This window comes from Lethenteron reissneri, chromosome 27 (assembly GCF_015708825.2).
Source record: "Lethenteron reissneri isolate LAM-NWPU_2019-01 chromosome 27, ASM1570882v1, whole genome shotgun sequence".
NCBI lineage: Eukaryota > Metazoa > Chordata > Hyperoartia > Petromyzontiformes > Petromyzontidae > Lethenteron > Lethenteron reissneri.
Genome location: NC_083805.1, coordinates 10,304,513 through 10,323,499, shown reverse-complemented (window position 1 = coordinate 10,323,499; position 18,987 = coordinate 10,304,513). Strand labels below are relative to the sequence as shown.

The 18,987-nt window shown below is 42.8% G+C and overlaps 1 protein-coding gene across 4 annotated transcripts in view; it reads left to right on the top strand.

Annotated features, from left to right (window-relative positions):
• The window catches only part of LOC133348547 (FYVE, RhoGEF and PH domain-containing protein 4-like), a 51,178-nt gene that overhangs the window by 1,699 nt on the left and 30,492 nt on the right, over window positions 1–18,987 (top strand). Inside the window, exon 1 of one of the 4 annotated variants that reach the window (XR_009755805.1) lies at window positions 13,683–14,135. The exons of 2 other annotated variants lie outside the window; for them this stretch is intronic. The gene's annotated coding sequence lies outside the window, so the exon portion shown is untranslated. Of the gene's footprint in view, window positions 1–13,682; window positions 14,136–18,987 lie in introns of those variants that run through there. One more of the 4 variants, XR_009755804.1, reaches the window with a different exon arrangement.

The window sequence follows — 18,987 nt, the reverse complement described above, 5'->3', positions numbered from 1 at the left end:
TGCTGTTAACACCAACATCGCTGTGAAGTTGACCGTGACCCTTTCCAGCTGTGGTTGCACGTGACAGCACAGCATAGCACACATCGACATTGCACGGAAAAGAATGAATGATATGTTTGTTGGCCAACAGGTTTCCATCTCTCCCCGAGCAGTTGTTGTGTTGGTCCTTTGATAATGAATCACGTGTAGCTCTGTCATGAGATTCTTATTGCTGGCATATACTATACATGAAAATAAGAGGTGGTTTTATCTGGATGTGTTCGAATGGGGTTATTACATTCTGCCAAAGGTGCCTACAGACTAAATAAAGATATTCAGGAAAATAAATATTTAATATCCACAGGAATGTACACACGTGGGTATTGGGTGAAGCCAGACGTTTGTTTTTGAGTTTCGTGTTGACCGCACATGTGTGCCCAAAGCAAGCATCGCACGCATGGCTTAATGGATACCGTGTGTTGCCGTGTGCTGTGGGGATGGTGTGCGAGCTATGTGTGAGCAAGACAGGTCTGGAATGATTTTTAATTCCACACGTACTTTGTTGTTGTTGTTGTGGGTGGTGGTGCGCTGTTGTAGCTTTGTGGTATCTCTGTGGTTCTGAGCGAGCTTAGTTGAGCGTCTTTTGCTGCCACTCACCACCTGGTCACGCGTACGAAATTTTCACACGGACTGGCATTTGCACAGGTGTATGCGTGTATATAATCCCTTTGGTGAGTGGGATGTTGATTTCATTTTGTTATCACGTTTCGAACGCCTCCTCTTAGCCTTGCGGCTTCATTCAAAGGGCAACCTGCCATATAAATAGTAATGAGACGTAGCATTTAGCCTTTTACTTTCACTTCAACACAAAGTATAGTTCGCATGGGATGGAGCAGTGGTTAGCCCACTACATTGTGAACCCGATGACCTGAGTTTGATTTCCGGCCACGGCTGATGAAGGTAAAGCCAAGGGATAAAGATTCCCTTTTACCGGCACCATACAGCATGGGTTGAGTCAGGAATGTTTCTTCAAAGTTAAGTGTCAATGGGCTTAGTGTAAGCAGGATTATTTTTACACAAGAAAAGTTTTGGCAAAAAATTACATAAAAAAATATTTCCAAGAAAAATCAAATACTGTAGCTTGTTTATTCAAATTTCCTTTACAAATATCAAGACATCAAGTGGGGGGCGGTTGGTTGATGAGAAAAATACAATGTCAGAACATTGAGCCGATAACCTTGTGATCCAGAGTTTAAAGTTTGGAAGCCACTGGTGTTAAGCTGGTTTTTTCAAGTGGAGCTCGTTGATGACCTCAGTCTGATCACTAATAACTTGCACGACACATCAAATAGAATGGATTTTTTCTCTTTATTTGGTTAAATTTAATCCCATAGGAATAAACATTTTCAGTTTGACATGAGATGGATGCTCTTTGCAGGGTCTGTGAAAAGTGTACCCAACTGTGGATAAAGTGGTCAATTGAAGTGACTCTCAGGTGATGTCCTCCCCCAGGGTGATGCACTGCTAGCTGCTAGAATTGTTTTCAGATAATGACGTGACACCATATTCACAATTGGAATATTATTTGTACATATCCATAAATATATTTTCATATCTTTAGATGCCATACATCGTGTTGATATCAAATCTATTCAAACGTGTTTTGTAATGTCTTGCTTTAAGAGCAACTTGTTTTTCGGTTTAACTAAACCTTTTTTCTTTTAACAAATATTTTGGCACATTTCACCTTAAAACTAAAATTTTCCAACATTTCGCCAAAAAATATTAATCTATCTTTGCTGTTTGGTATTTGAATCCATATATACTGATTGGAAAATTTACTAAAAACACATGGCATATTACTTTTCAGTATAAAATCCTACTTTCTAAAAGCACTCCAACCGTCTCGTGCTAACTTCTTTATATCGTAGTTTAAACCCTGGCCCACATTCAGTCGGTGTGCTCGGAATTCCGTGCTTACCAGTTTCATCCCTCCAACAATGTTTTTTTTAAAATAAAATCTATTTTTTGGGTAATTCATCTTGTGCCATTGATTGTGATTCTCTGCCGGACTCTTCTGACTTGTATCTTGTTACTTAATGTAATCTTAGTGGAAATGTTCCGTCGATTTCAATGGTTTTGATAAATTGCATACATTTTACTCGTGTCATGTTTTTGTGAGACCTTAGATGACTTGTCAGTTGCCACTTTCATTATGTGATACTATAATATCACATCCATTTTTAGTCTGAACAACACATGCATTATTATTATTGTTTGTCTTCTAATAAAAGAGACTGTGTGTGTAAGAATGTCAGCCACTGGAAAGTGTTTGTGAAGAGACTGCATTTGCAACGTTGGAAATAGTTTCCAAGGGGAAACGAATAAAAGGCCAAATAGGAAATGAAATTCCGAGAAGGTCAAACCTCAGATTTCTTTTAAAGTTCATACACAGCGATGTGAGTTAGAAACATGCATTTAGCGTATTTGAATGTGATACATTTCCACATGATTAAGCCACTATGTCGAGCTATCATTTGTGGCCAGGCCGCTTCTGAAAAATATCTGTATAGCTCAGTGGGCCGCCTTACCTGGTTACATTTTTATTAACCAAACTGTTGTTGCAACCCTACTTACATTTATCTTCCAACTGAAACCCCTGCCTTTGTGAACGCAACTGCACTGACCGATGATAATTGGGCAAATGTGTAACTAGTTTAAACATCGAACGTAAATGATAACTAAGGGGCACGTAACGATGCCACTGCCCAGTGTTGCGTTGAATTGCATTGGATTAATTCGTGATTCATTTGAGGAACTTAACTTTGTCATGCTGTTTATTGTTTCTCGTAGTTTTTTGCCACATTCGCTCCATTAGCCTCAATTGCTCCATTAGCCTAAATGCAAAATGGCACGTCGTTTGAAAAAGACACGGCGGAGAAAACGTGATACAAATAGAACCTCCAGCCAGCGTTTCCCCTCTGCAAAGGCGTCTTGCAGTGCTATTTTTATCAGCATATTATTTGCATAACTCCGAAATTATCATTTCTCACAAATGAATGATTCGATCTATGTATCATGAATGTAAACGTCTTATTTTAATCAATGTATTGATGCATCGCTCTCCGCCTGCTAGGCAAGAGATAGCTGCCGGCAATGGTTGGATGGGACGTAATTTTTGCTCCAGTGTAATAAAAGGACTCGAACACTTCTTTCTGTCTTCGTGTCTTTATTCAGGTTCACGTCTTTACCCACACGGCACTCTGTTATAACTCCTGTATTTGTAGCCCCCGGCTATTCACTGCTATTATAGCTTCCTCACCCCTCTGACTCTCTGCTTCATCTACTGTAACCTCCTCCCTGCAGACTTGCTGCTACCCCTATGTGCAGACCCTCTGGCTGTCACTGTATGCAGACCCGCTGCCCACTCTCTCTGTGCAGCCCCGCTGCTGACTGCAGCCTCCTCGCTGCTTCGGGTCGGTCACCGCTGGCCAACGGTGCCGATCCTCGCTCCCCCCGTGTTCGTGGCGATCTCGCCACACCCCGCTTCGCCCTTCGTGGCCTTCCTCTGTTCCTGGTTCCCCGTCACTCTCTCTGCTCTTCCGGTTCCCCTCCTTCTATACTCAACCCCTCTCCCCCCACGTGACCTAACTCCTCCCCCCCTGACGGCACCTCAGAAGGGCCGTTTACAACCGCATTACAGAAGTACCAGATTCTATAGAAAAAATATAAAAGCTTGGTAATCTGCTTAAGATGTGTAGTTGGAAAATGCAACCCCACTGGCGTTTACAGTCCATTCATTGAGATGGTACGTACTGTGAAAAGTACAACATAAAAACAAGTTATCTTGTTCATTCACGTTATGTTCTCATACACGGATGGCTTTTTTGACCACTTTCTCACCAAGTTGAAAAATCGAAACTGCATGAGGACCCTGTGAAGTTTTGATCTCCAGTGTGTAGGAAGTGAATTCTTATAATGCAGGGCAGAAACAACAAGCCTCTTGTGATGGCACAGTGAATAAGAGAAAAACACGACAAAGACTTGTTCTTGTAGCCACACACTGAAGGCCATCCTTTTTATGACATAATTATGTTCACAATTTTCAGCATTGACTTTAAAGCCGAGCTCATGCGTGGCGGTTTGCAACTCAAACACAGAGTAGGAGGGTGGCCATTGCTAAATGACGCATTCGCTTGCGAATAGATTGATAGAATTAAACTCAGTCATTATTTTTTTTTATTAACGGAGTCGTCTGCCAATCTCGGAAATCTGCAGAATATTCTGGCAAGGGTAGCAGATGTATAGGGTAGAGTCAGCTTATTATGAAGTGGAGTAAGCAAACAAAAAAACATACGTAAACATTCAAAACGGGGACCTCAAAATAAAGGAAACAATAACTGAGTACTCTGCAGAAAAAAAAATGTTCTGCAAAGCTCAAGGAAACCACAAAAGCCAAGAACTTGTGAAACCTTTAACTCCCTGAAATAGTTAATTTATAATGACTACCTATTTATATAGTTTACGTGCAATGGTTTATATGTGTGTAGTTCTTTTGCGACCAGCAACGTGTCCCTTTGCATGTACAGCCCTTTTGTCAATCCACGACTGGACGAGGACCTCCCCATGCCATGTTGGTCATGGGGGTGATTTGACCATACTTCCCCACATTGGTAAGTTGTGGGCTGGTGAAGGCGATGCATAAGGCTCAAGATACACCCATCAAATCACGTGCTACGTTTGGCGTTTTTAACTTTATGCAAACCATTTGCAAAACAAATGTTGACATTACGTCGAGTCTAATGAAGCGTATTGACCTGTACAAACGAGACGGTGATAGTGAGGCAAAAGAGAATACATTATTGACGCAAGTCCCCGTGGAGGTGAACCGTTACACCCCTAACAGAGGAGACTGCACAAGAGGGCGTTCTGGAAAGCCCCTCTAGATGGTATTTGGCCTACTCTTCCAGAATGTCCATACGTTTTGTATAGAGGTGGGAGTACCCACACTTTACCCCTCCACACGTAACCTGCCGTCGACCAACTATGGTGTACCAGTTTCTACTGCTGGGTGGACAATGGCTGGTGGATTTAAGAAAGTTTGTACACTCTTCGTAATACTTTAATCAACGAAAGGTGATGGCATCACGGGACAATGTTGAATAGTGATCGACATAGGAAGGCCTTCATCCAGCAGTGGACTGACCTTGGTAAATGATGATGTGGAGGATGATACGTTCATGAGTCACGGTGTTTTTGCATCTTCCAGGCAAAGCGATGGATATTTTGCCAACGGGAGTCAGGGAGGTCGCACTGGATGTCTTGCTGGTGGCTGCATGGAGCGCAAGTGGTTTGAGATGTTTAGCTGTGGCACAAGCAGAATGGAGTTTTTTTTCTTACTGCCCGTTAAATTCCTGTGCTCTGACGCACTGAAACGCCACCGTGAATTTCAGGATTGACTCTGTCGGAAAGCATTTATAAGTTGCATAATGCGATAAGTGTTCGCTGGGAGTGTATGGTGGGAGGCGGAACCTAATCGGTGTCTCAGAAGTGTCGGTGGGTGAATTCAGCGTGCGGACAGATTGGGACTCTATGCTAACCATTAACGCAAGGTCAATATAATCTTCATGAGAATTTGTGCCAAATCGTTTTCTTGGTTTTCTTACACACACGGTTACCTACCTATACGGGAGCTCCATGTATTCCACAATGTTATTGCCACCACCACCACCACCCTTTCCAGCCCTACATACAATTGACAGTAGGGCAACAAAGGCAACTTCGAGTGCTTAACGTGGATTTTTATTTTCATCGTCAGTCATGATCAATCTACTTTCTGGGTGAAAGACTCCCCAACCCATTGCAATCACTCATGATCTCGTGAAGCATCTAGCTCCTGCAGAAGAACTGCTTTCATCTTCTTGGTTCTTTCGGTAAAGTCACGTAGAAGGGAAATAATAAAATAATACAAATAAAACATAATAAAATAATTCTCACGACGTTTCGGCCACAGACAGACTTGTTCTTCACCTGAGGACGGCTGCTTGCGTTGTGGCCGAAACGTCGTGAGAATTATTATATGATGTTTTTATTATTATTTTATTATTTCCCTTCTACGTGACTTTACCGAAAGAACCAAAAAGATGAATCCCTGCAGTCACGAAAGCTTTAAATCGAAAAAAGAACTGCTTTCATTACTCCATCTCCATTGCAGAAGCCCTACTGGGGATGTTCCCTCTTTTGGCTGCCACTGGCTGCCACTCCACTGTAAGTTTCGACCACGAACTACCTTCCTGTCTAGCCATGTGTCTTTGTCTCTGTTTAATCCTAACAAGAACCTCTCCATGGCTCTAAGCTTTTCAATTTTGTTCCATTTCCTTTGTCAATGTCCGTGTGTGTAAATCATTAAAAGAAGGGTGTTTTTTTATCAGTGTGTACGACCTGCTATGGTCATTAACAAAACATAGATATAGAACCAAAACTGAAAAATGTGCAAAGAAGCATGGGGGAACACATGGATTAGAGAACATACGGAGGTAAATCACATCATCCAACCTGATGATGATTGCTTGTGTTGCAGTCGAAACGTTGTGAGAATTTAATTGTTTTATATTTTTATTATGTTATTATTTCATTATTTCGCTTCTACGTGACTTTACCGAAAGAACCAAGAATATAATACCATCCAACCTGTTAATACAAGTGGGTTTATAAGGACACGTTGCAAGAAGGGATGAAGGACAATGGTCAAGAATAATAATGGAGTGGCAGCCAACGAATGGAATGCGTTCGAGAGGAGATGGAGCGATTGAATAAACGCACGTGCAGGTGCTGGACTGTGGCATAGCAAGACCGTGAGAAGTGGCGACAGATTGGGGAGGCCTTCATCCAGCCTTGGACGGATCATGGCTGATGATGATCTCATAGTAGGTAATATACTTCGCTTCAAAACTGTCTCCTTGAGATCCATTGATTTGTTGCCTTTTAATATGAAGTTCATTTTTCCAAAAAGCAATACAACTTGTTTTTATCCATTTTTTATTAAAAAAATTGGACATCATGCACACATTTTTAAGGTCTACGAGTCTTTCTTATGAAGATGTGGATGTTTCTTAGCACATTTTGGCGCCCAGTAGAGTTTCACTGTATGACCACATTGTGGTGCTCATTGTTATCCATGCCGTTAGTTTTAAATTCACAGACTGAGGTGGCCGGGTGATGACTCAGAGAGCAGAGGACTGAGCTGGCACCGCTAAGAACGTGGGTTTGAAATCAGGCAGCTGCTTGTGCTTAAACAGTGTTTTAAAGTGTAGTGAGTTGATAATCTCAGCCCAGTCTCCAACGACTGCACGCAAAATTATCACATTAAATTACGTTTCAGCTCTGAGAATTAAAATCTAGGTTTTATTGTCACGCAACGAAAATGACTGATATATAGTGGATTGGACAATGCTGCCATTTACTGTCGACCAGAGGTCACTTTTAAGGATCTCAGATGTAGTTCTGTGGTATCCTGTTCTGTAGGCTGTTCTGTCATACGAAGTGTTGCGCTCCTCCGTGAGCTATCAGAATCAGGATAAAATTCGGGAAAATGTGAAGAGAAATTTCACATTGTTAAGCCAGATTTTCAGGCTGTCAGAGAAACCTGGTGACTTTATGGATAGAACATGATGGTTGAGAAACATTGCAGTCGATATAAATGTGATCTTATAAATATATCACTGGTTTAATTCAAATGTTTTAACCCTACGTTTTGGTGACGCCCAGTGGGAAATAATCCACATCCAAAATACACTGCAGTCATTTGAGTTTAGTGGTTTTGTGCAAGCATCGTTAGGTTAATGGAGCTCCAAAGCAATGCCACCATATACTATGTTGAATTAAAATCCTATATATACACTGCACTAAGCATGCAAGAGATGCAGTATTGAACCTCAGCCAAAGTGTGCTTAGCATTAGTGATGCTAGGACATTCCTCTACACTTACGCAACGTTTTTGAATAACTGTATGAAAGCAAAAAGGTATAAAGTGTAATGATTCACCCCCCCCCCCCCCCTACGGTGATTCAATAAATTGTCATGATTCATGGTCAAGATTTGATTCAAGAAATTTCGATTTTATTTCGACTTAAAGCTTTCGTGACTGCAGGGATTCATTTTCTTGGTTCTTTCGGTAAAGTCACGTAGAAGGGAAGTAATAAAATAATAAAAATAAAACATAATAAAATAATTCTCACGACGTTTCGGCCACAACGCAAGCAGCCGTCCTCAGGTGAAAACCAGGTCTATCGAGGCGACAGCGTCTGAATGAAACAGCTCCATGCTTGGAGCATATATTTAAGCTGGGTTGGAAGGGGGGGAAAGGGCGCCTTGACAAAAGAATTTGCATATCAAGAGGAATTTAGCATATTTATGGGAAATGCAGGTATGTGATTAGTACTACTTATGCCCGAAGCATTATGCAGGATTAGCAGCATCAAAGGGAGGGGATATGTGACTTTACCGAAAGAACCAAGAATATAAATCTAGATTTTGTTTAATATATGTGAATGTAGTGGCCACTGGTGGATATGCAAGGGTAACATGAACCCGTACCATATAATACATATCAATTTAAAACGTGTGTTTTACTCACATTAGTCAACGCATGCATCATGAGATTAGTAATTGATATGAGGAGATTAATAAAATAATGCAGTATTATAACTATCAAATACAACGTAAAAGAAACCCAGTAATTATTTACAAAAAAGTGACAAAAATTGCGTCGTCTGACTTAGCAGATGACACTATTTCAGGAAAGGCCCTCCAGACTATAGGCCACATTTACTCCCAATCCAGTCTCTTCTACATAGGCATTTATTGTCAAACGGTAATAGTTATAAAATATGTAATAAAACTACAATTTTTTACAAATATAATACAGCTGGTTTACTGTGCTCCACGATGTTGTCATTAAGTAATTTGTTTTAAATCAAAAGCAAATAATTGATTCTACGATAGATTTGATTAACAGAGTCTTAAACACGTGCTGCTGGATAATTTTGTCCTGGAGAGCCAATCGACAAAAAACATTTGTATTCATCTTTGGAGACAGAGAACAGAGTTCTGCGTGGACAATATATGTTTACCCATAATGCTCTACAACAACGCATTATGCAGAATATTGCTTGTTTTACTTTAAACGGGGATCCATAGTCTAGATGGAGTGTTCTTGCCAATAACATATGGTAACCCACCAGCATTTGTATAAGCCTGACTGCTCATGTGACCCAGAAGGTCGAAACGAGCGTTTGCTTGCTTATAAATCAAATCCTGCAGGATAATATTTTCTGAAAAACAAGTGGGCAGATTGAATTAAACATACTTTTATTTGTATATGTATGTACAGGCGCAAAATGGAGTTCTGCTTATATACTTTTTACACATTTGGTATTTTATTTTTTATTTTACTTTTATTAATTTAAAAAAAGATTTACCTACGTGACTTTACCGAAAAAACCTAAGAATATGGCATTGAAAACTTTCCCCATCTCGTGTCATAAACGTATGTTTTTTAAATGACATTTACGTAGCGACCACTGCCCCCTGGTGTTAGTGTCTAGTTTCTGAGTTTTCCCGGCGCACTACTGTGATGGCTACGGAGTAGATTCAGTCAGACTACCCCCGCATTGATCAGGATGGCTTAACCGCACATTGCCACTGAGGCACAAAGGCAGCAATGGGCAATCATGGCTCTACTCTACTGATAATTCATACACCTATGTATGTTGAGCTTCTTTAGCATCGTATGGAGTTAACCGTGCTAACCGGAGGTACGGGGAAGGGCAACTAAACACAAGAAGCGGTTCGAGAGAAATGGGTTTCCAAAAACTCGTATTAAACTGGAATACAGTCGTCTCCTTGTCCTACTGATGAATAAAATAATACGGCCACAATTACGACTATATTGAGATAGTGTTCTGCAATAAAGCGATGTGCCTATACACGTGGTACGGTGATGTGAAGTGACATACAAGGCACGATGGGAGCACTGATCCCGTGGTCACAATCGCACCTATTTGCTTTCTGATATATCACCCTGCGTGTGTATTCTACAGCCCTTTGTCATCAATCTAATGATGGGTGCAAATCAAGCCACTATGGCACGCACCTGGCCATTGGGCGTTGTAGTCAGGTGGCATCTGTGGGGAGGGTTCGTCAGGGCTGCAGTTTGAGAAGCACGGCATTATCCTCAACCAACGTTAGCCATGCTCTTTATTTTTTTTCGGTAAAGTCACGTAGGTAAAAAATAAAATAAATGAAAACAACTAAATTTAGATTTTAGTTGTTTTCATTTATTTCATTTAACTTTTTACTAAATTTAGATTTTAGTTTTCATTTATTTAATTTAACTTTTTACCTACGTGACTTTACCGAAAAAAACAAAGAGTGTGAATCCTTGCAGTCACGAAAGCTTCAAATCTAGAATAAATAAATTTCGATTTAAAGCTTTCGTGACTGCAGGGATTCATCTTCTTGGTTCTTTCGGTAAAGTCACGTAGAATGGAAATAATAAAATAATAAAAATAAAACATAATAAAATAATTGTCACGACGTTTCGGCCACAACGCAAGCAGCCGTCCTCAGGTGGAGAACAGGTCTGTCGAGACTTTACCGAAAGAACCAAGAAGATCTAGAATCAATGTTAACCAATTAATTCGCCCCAAGCAACCCTCGCATTGTATCTCATTAGCCGTGCACTGTGTGCCTTGTGGCCATGAATCATGCCCCGACCTGCTGCAGTTGCCGCACAGCCTTGCGCCAGCGCTCTTCCCACAGGGCTGGTAATAAACACATAGCATGCGACTGAGCCAGCGTGAGCAGTGGTGATGGAACAGGTGCAGTGACCAAAGTGATCAAGGTGTTGTCGCATCACGTGGTGTGGTGGCTATGGTGCTAACCCAAAGCAGTGCCCAATTTTCTAAGGGTCACAGTGGTGCTGTATAACACAATAACAATAATGCCCCTACTCAGTGTCAAGGTTGTTATTTTTATTACACGCTTTTATTTAACTCACTCTGTCTGTTGTTGTCGTTGTCGTATCCTCAAATCTTGTAACGCAATTTTAACCCACTTCCCAATGTGGTATCGACTGCAAACTTGGTATACTTGTGTCATACTGATGACAATACTATATTCTTCTTCTTGGTTCTTTCGATAAAGTCACGTAGGATGGAAATGATGAAATAATAAAAATAAAACATAATAAAATAATTCTCATGACGTTTCGGCCACAACGCAAGCAGCCGTCCTCAGGTGAAGAACAGGGCTGTCGAGAAGACAGAGTCTGAATGAAACAACCACAGGCTTGGAGCGTCTATTTAAGCTGGGTTGGAGGGGGAAGAGCGCCTTGGCATATCAAGAAAGAGCTTTAAATCGAAAAATACTATATTCTATCAAACAAAAATATGTTTAAACCATCTTTTTTCATATGTTATGTTTCGCCTTGGGTCTAACTGTCCACGCTCAACTGACGTTAGCTGTAAATCACCACGTTATGGCAAGCTTCAGGGCCACTTCCTGGAGTCGTGGAGTTCTGCCATTACTTGTACGGTACATTTCATTAAATCGTGTTTTTAAAAAAAGTCTTTTTAAATATTACTTATTTTCAGGAGTCCTGTACCGCACTGGGATGTATGGCCAATTCCGTTGATGGGTGTTTGGGATGAGGGAGGAATCGGGTGTGCTCAGAGAAAACCCACGCTTATAACGGGTTATCACTCAAAGTTCTTCACAGATAGGTTCAAGATTGTATTGCGGGATGATAATCGAGCTAGCTCGCAGCCCAAACCTACAATTCTTGATTCTCCCAGGTAGTCTACCATAAATGTACTCACCAGGCTCAACCCCATTTGAGGTTCTGAAATATGAGATCGAGATTATGCAAAGTTTTTTGTGTCGCAATTTTATTTTTCTGGGAAGCAAATGGTTTATTGAGCTACTGTATTTTCAACCATAGGAGACTCTACCTAACCCTGAGCTGCACCTCTATGGTTTCGTGAAAGAAAATTAGTTCAGCTCTTAGTGACACTTTATATCTTGGCGAGAGGGCATGACTGGCAGAGAATGATACATCTTGGGTTACGACAGGAGTTCATCGCTTCTCTAATGACACTGGGCTGAGTTCACTTCTCTACAAATTGCTCATCCCAACTCCAGATGGCGTAGACGGCCACTGTAATCCATCCGCCTTGATTAAAACGGAGGTTGATGTCGTCGGCAGGTTGACTTCATGCGGGAGGTGGCCAGGTTGTTCAGCAGAGGCTGGAGCACTGCGCTGACACTGATTAGAACCTCGGTTTACCTGCAGCCGTCTGTGATTAAACCGGGTTTTTTCAGTGCAGTGAGTTGATGGTTTCAATTTTAATTTCGGAGCTTTCGTGACTGCAGGAATTACTCTTTGGTTCTTTCGGTAAAGTCACGTATAAAGATAAAATAATAAATTAAATAATTGCATACTACGACGTTTCGATTGCAAAACAAGCAATCATCATCAGGTATAAAAGAAATAGCAACAAAAATCTAACCAGAAAACTATAGACAGACATATAAGCAGACAGATATCACAAAGATACACAGAGAGAGAGAGAGAACACGTATCGGCACACCCGTGACTACACCTCCAAAAAAATATCTGCACGTTAACATTTATTTAGTGCTTAATTGGGCTAAACTCCAGCTCTGGTAATCCAAATGATCGTTTTGACCGCAATGTGAAGATCTTTTCCCGTCCCGAGCAGCGTGGGTGGTCGAGTGCTGATCCATGCTCCCGACTGCGTGGACCCGAAAGCACTTTGAATTATTTCAGAAGTACTCTACTGTAGCTCTGTAATATCTGCTTCCGCGAGCCGTTCTCTGACACGTTGCCTCTTGTGCACTGCCGTGTGAGAAGTGGATCCTTAATCGTAAATAAGAACGTTGGAGTGAACCGCGTTCGTAAGAGCGCACGTAGCGAAACAAAAAAAACCCCGCGCTAAATAACCACGCAATGCAAGAAACGGGAGCAAAACAAAACCAGAAATCATCCCAACGTGCCCGCATGGCGTGAGTGAGTGAGTGGCCTCGATGTGAGTTAGGGCCACGGTCATGTTAACAAGACAGCCGTGGCCTCACCTGCTTTGACGGTCAAGGTGACAGAGAGGGAGGGCCCTTTGATGTTGCTGCTGCTGCTGTTGTACACGTACCTGTCCCCTTGCGTTAGGTGGAGTGGGGGGGGGGTAGCCACGGGCGACTGCACCTCCCGACCCTCCCACTCTACCCACGCCTCCCGTACCACCACCCCCCTCCACTCCACTCCAACATCCACACACCGCAGTCGCCACGGTAACTTGGGGGACATTTGCGAGTGCGTCGCACGGGGGAGACGGCGGTGGGTACAAAGGTTACAATTCCTGAAAAGGTTGGCGCGATCGACAGCCCTCGATTGAGTGATGGATCCGAGTGGCGTGGGGGGGTTGGGTGTAGTTGCGGGGTGGGTGGTATCAGTGATGGCGAGCTGACGTGGAAAGCCATCTGACGGCGAGATAACGAAACGGACATCGATTCTCACGGCTTTAAATCAGCTGTTGCTGCTGCAGCTGCTGCTGTTCCTGGCCGTACGCGCTCGTCCGTGGGTGACTGGCAGGGGGAGACCTCGGCAGAGGTGAGGAGACCTCGGCAGAGGTGGGGAGGCCACGGGGTGATCGCGTTGGCCACGGGGAATTGAGAAAGAGAGGGCCCTCTACCCCCCCACCGTGGGGTGACCGCCTCCGGTCGCCAAATGTTCGCGGTCAAGGCGGTGGTGGCGCAAAGCCACGGCTCTCTGGGAGGAGAGGTGCAGCAGCAGCAGCAGGCGGTCGTGCGTGTGTACGTGAACTCTGAGTGTCGGGGTGCTGGCGACGGGGATGGACACGTGAAAGGGCAGCGGGGACCCGAGATGTGGTTCTGTTTGGTCGGCACGGGATCATCGCGTACGGGGTCTGCGTCGGAACCGTGGTCACCCACCACCTCCACCACCACCCCCACGGCAGAGAGGTGGACAAGGCAGCAGGCAGAGGGGACCGTGGATTCTGTTGTTAAGCTGCTTGTGCTGAGCGTGCCACCATCATCATCATCACCACCACCATCATCATCAGGTCAGTGAGTGAGCGCGGCTGCCAAGCGAATAGCTGAGTGGGCATGAGCTGGTAAGATTAATAAAAAGGTAGTTTATTTTGTATATTTAGGTGGTTTATTTACCTGCCCTATACGTTGCACTCCCGTCGTGTTTTTGTATTGTTTGTTGTAACGTACTGACCTGTCCCGACTGGACATGTGTGCAAAAGAGCTTTACATATAATCGGATTCCTCCAGTATAAGTAAATATACTCTTTGTGTCTCTGGTTCAGTGGGTTGCGACGTTTAGTCACCCACACCACTTTCACGTTCGGTGAAGTTTTGCTGTAAAAATGAGTCATGTTTGCATAGACCACAATACCTGCAGCCATAATGCAAACAAAAAAACGTAACTTTGATAATGTATGCACTGTCCTTGAAGTTGATTGGTCCACACCCGAGACAGCTTTCCTTAGAGCCTAGTCTCACATGGGTTGGACCAGATGACGTTTTTTGTTTGCATTATGACTGTAGGTATTGTGGTCTATGCAAACATGACTCCTTGTAAAAATTTGTCAGTTTTGTTGCCAGATAGAAGGGTAAAAAAAAAACAATTATATTTTTTACTGGCAAATGAGGTTCCAATGGTGTAAATTGGAAAAATTGTCTCCACTCCATAATGAGCCACGGAAAGTAATGATACAACGTCAATACGCGCGGCTTGTTTACCATACGTGGGAGTGTTGTTGTTGTGTGTTGTTGTTGATGTTGTTGTTGATGTTGCCCTGCGCAGCTGCCTGAATTCTCATCCGTCCGGTTGGACTTTAACTTCTGTTCGAGACGCGTGGGGAATGGTTGATGTGTGAGAGTTGTTTGATTGGAAATTTTGCTTGTGGTGTATTTTTTGGTTTCATGACATTCGGGTAGAGTTTTTTTTTTAATATTGCGATGCTTTGCGAACTTCTGTTGTCGTGGAAATCCATCGAACACATTATTGTTATTATGACGGTGACGATGTGATATTATTGTACCAGTGCTTAATAACAGTACATGCGGCATATCTCGGTGGGTGTGTTATCAACAGGATGTCTGTCAACGTGACCCTCGTCCACAGAGGTTATAACCTTCGTGTGATTCGTATGTTTACAAGCTGGTACAGACCACACCAAGCCCAGAGATCTTTCTGCGTGATAACAGCCGAGTCGCAATGGCAAAATAACAAAGATACTTATTTTTAGAGCCTTTTATTTCCTTTGCATTCTCAAAAATGCATTATTATTTTTAGACAGCACGCAAAAAAAAATGTTGTAAGTGCTCTCACAGAAGAGTGTCTGTGACAATATAATTTCTCGTTAGTATGTACTTTATGCTAAACTTCTTTCGCACCGTACGTAGCCAATCGTGCTAATCGGAGGTGCGGGGGGGGAAGGGCAGCAAACTAAACACAAAAAGCATGAATTCTGTTTCAGGTCACACCGCATGATGTTCGAAATAGTACCGCAGTAACAGCACCCATATCTATCTGCGTAACGTGAGATGACGGTGGTGACCACTGGCAGGCCACGATACATCTGATTAAATTAAAGAAATTCCACTTAAGTACGGATTATCATGTTTCCATGCAAAGCCCCAGGGGTGTACAGTTGTGTACACGATAGCAGCGAGACGGAATTAATGTGAAGCACATGGAACGGCTCGTGGTTTTGGACCATCAGCATTAGGCTTGAATGTCACAGTTGTGAGCACAAGACCAGAACTGACATGGGCAAAACGTGGACCTCATGGCGGGACAACGGGGTCCCAGGTAAACGGAAGTCAAAATCGTAATTTTATTTCTGTTGTCATGTCAGTCCAAGCACAGCAGCGAGGACGAATGCGCAGAAGAAACATCACTTTGATCAGCGCATCGTGTAGAGCTCGTCGAGAGGAATAGATTGCTGCATCGTTCCCCTTCAACAGACATACAATGACGTCGCAACGCAGTTTGTGCGAGAGCCGGGGGCTGATGGGTACCCCGGGTCCCGCCATAAGGTTCACATTATAAATTGTCCTCAAGCTGGCCTCAAAGTCACCGCTTGACATTGTTGATCAATTAAAATCAAGTCTCGTTAGCAGCAGTCATGGCCAATAGAGAGCTGGATCCTGCGATGTCGTAAGCCTCCTCGACCTGCGCCTAGAAGATTCCATCGATCCATCTGCCCAGTGGCCGTGCACTTGGGTGACTTCTCTCCCCTGGCTGTCCCTCTGCTAGTATTTCAGTTTTTACGCAAATATGTGTCTCTGCATTCATATACAAAGCTCAAAATATAGTTATTTGAACATGTTGCGTGTGTTATGTCAGAAACAATTGAATAGACAGATTCTTGTTAAGGTATGAATGTTTTGTTTGACTGCAGCTGTTTTATCCACATTTACATTTTTATTTTCGCAAATTATATGATTTGTACCGTACTTGCTTCTTCCGTATCTCACGTAACATATGTGTGCAAATATATGAAGGTGCTGGATGTATGTGACGAAGCGATCCGTTTGTACAGCCTCTGATAACCGTACAAATATCGTGGCTACGAAACCTCCTAGAGACAGCACTACCATAGCCTGAACGGACCCGTGCAATGTACAGACGGCAAACGTTGTTGTGGCTAGGTGAGCGAGCATACATCGAGACTCCCAAGTTTTATTTCAAAACAGGAACATAGGCATGATACCGGCTTAAAGAAACAGAAATGCCAAGCCCACGTACCGTGAAAGTTGTAAGAAGATGAGAATTACAAATGAGCATTCTCAGATGTCTAGGCGATATCCATGGAAACGATAGCACTCTAATAAAATAATAATAAGGCTCAGTGAGGTCTAGATTAGAGTCGACACAACAATGTGATCATGCATTGGCAGTGGTGCATAATCACACTGCAACAAAAACGCAACAAATGAATCAGTAAACAGTACCCTCCAGAGGAAAAACAATATATTATAGATGGCTTTTAGGACCACTGCCCAAAATAAAATACAATTCTATAATAGGTGATGTTTTGCGCATATATATTTTTTTCCTCTTTAAGGACAGTGCCTCTTGATGAACGTGTTGAGTTTTTGGAGATTAGTTTCAGCCTGAAATGAGAACAAACATTTTTGTTCGAAGTCACCCCCGTTGGTGAGATAAGCGTTTTGTTTTACAAACAATAGTCAGCGTGCTGACCCTAGCTCAGTGTTGTGTTGTGCCCTTTACAGGATCACATGATCGAGTCAGCAAGTGCACGGCTAACGTTTGCGCATTACAAGCAGGGCTAAATGTTAACTTTACAGCATGTTGTTGCTTTTGTGATACTGTAAGGGTATATACACTATGGGAACCTCATTTGCCAGTAAAAATATGATAATTGGTTCTTTACCCTTCTATCTGGCAACAAAACTGACACCTTTTTTTGTTGCCAGATAGAAGGGTAAAGAACCAATTATCACTGTAAGGGTAATAGTGATAATTACCGTACTCTGAACACACAATATTTCAACAATAACAGCTCGTACATTTCCAAACAATAATAATGACAAATACTGCAGCAATCAATGTTTTTTTTTTTACAAAGTCAATAACATTATTTATTACGGTATTATGTAAATACGATATGTCACATTTATCGTTATTTTGAATACCTATTTCCATAATAGCACATTCTGAAATACAGACCAATGTAAATAATTGACTCTTGCGAGTATGTCCACGACCGTAATTGAGGGATGAAATCAGCTGGTGTTCAGCTGCTAGATGGATTGTTACATCAGAAGACTGAGCGGTGGTGGTGGTGGTTTAATGAGGCTTTCATTTAGCAGTGGATAGATCGTAGCTGTACCAACTAATCCTGACGTGGCCATAACCAGTGATATACTTCCGTGGTATATTAAACAGTAGTGACAGGAATTTCGATTTAAAGCTTTCGTGACTGCAGGGATTCATCTTCTTGGTTCTTTCGGTAAAGTCTTTACCGAAAGAACCAAGAAGAGTAGTGACAGGAATTAGAGTGCGGAGCTAAGCGGGACATTTCATGGGCACGTATTCATTTCACCGACTTAGCCAATCAGGTTATACAGTATCTATTGGGGAATGCCTTCCACAAATCGCCTACAGCCAAATGATCTTGCATATGCTCGATCTCGTCAGATCTGGAGCCAGGCGGGGTTAATCCTGGAAAGCACTTGGATCGGCTACCACCATGACTTGCCAGGTGTTGCAGGAGATGATAGCGTTGAGTGTCACCAGATCGTATACGTGTGGTGGGTTTCTTTCGCTTAATTCTAGATTTGAAGCTTTCGTGACTGCAAGGATTCATACTCTTGGGTTGTTCTCTTTTAGCCCCGCTCCCGAGGACCATCATCCTGGCTGCCACATTCAGACAATCCCCTCCCCCCCTCAACTCTAGGATCACCTTTACCCTCCTGGCTTCACCCACACCCCACCCCCATCCTACACCTCGTCCTCCCTCCACCATCTGTTGCACCCGTCTAGGATCACCTTCACCCACCTGGCTTCACCCCCCCATCCTACACCTCGTCCTCCCTCCACCATCCGTTGCACCCGTCTAGGATCATCTTTACCCACCTGGCTTCACTCACACCCCAACCCCCCCACCCTGCACCCGTCCTCCTTGGCTCCCTCCCCCCTCCTCTTACCCTATATAACAATAATGTCCCATCACAAATACCTCTCAGTACAGACATTTTGCTGTGCCTATTTACACCTGACTGAAGGAAGCTTGTGTTGCCTCCGAAACGTCGTGATTTATTATTTTATTTCTATTATTTATTATTTATTATTTTTATTTTATTTCGCTTCTTCAGTTTCTTCCCACATGCCACTCATTAAAGGTATTGGCCAACGCGTGCACGTATGTATGT